We start from the raw sequence: 653 nt of genomic DNA, 5'->3' as shown, positions 1-653 counted from the left end.
TGTGTGTGTGTGTCTTATCCCCTGTCTTTGGCAGCCCTCCAACTCTGGACATTTGACCCGCTTGAGCTGTTTTTTCTGCTCTCGCTGGCTCTCAGGGGCTTGGCGGCAGAGGAGGCCAGAGGAGGCTGGAAAACTAAATATTTTCTTAAGTCTCCTGGACTCCAGGTTGCATAAAAGGTTCCACAGCCATTTGCATCAAACCTCAACTGTCGAAACCACACATTCTGTTTTTGTTGCCATAAAACTGCCTGGACAAAAAAAAAAATATATATTTTAAAAAAGCACGAAAAAGGTACATACATGTATATTCCATTTGCTTGAGTCTTATAAATTCAAATGAAGTGAAACCCGGGGGTTTACTCCCCAAAGGAAAACACCCAGTTAAATATATCCCACATGCATGTGTTTATGAGGATATTTTGGGAGATTTCCGTGTGCATCCAAATGTATTGCAGTTTTGTACTGAATGTATGTATAAAACATTGAACTCACCCCTGCACTGAATTCAAACTGAATAATCCTATAAGGATTTAAAACAAAATATATAATCAACTGATATACCAACTGAAAAAATATAGCAATCGAAAAAATTACTAATCTCTCCTCCTGACTATTTGACACCTCAATGACTGACAATCCCATTTCGATTCTGC

Source organism: Clupea harengus, chromosome 1 (genome assembly GCF_900700415.2).
Source record: "Clupea harengus chromosome 1, Ch_v2.0.2, whole genome shotgun sequence".
NCBI classification, from domain to species: Eukaryota; Metazoa; Chordata; class Actinopteri; order Clupeiformes; family Clupeidae; genus Clupea; species Clupea harengus.
The sequence above is the reverse complement of the archived record's forward strand: the minus strand, read 5'-3'. Positions refer to the sequence as shown.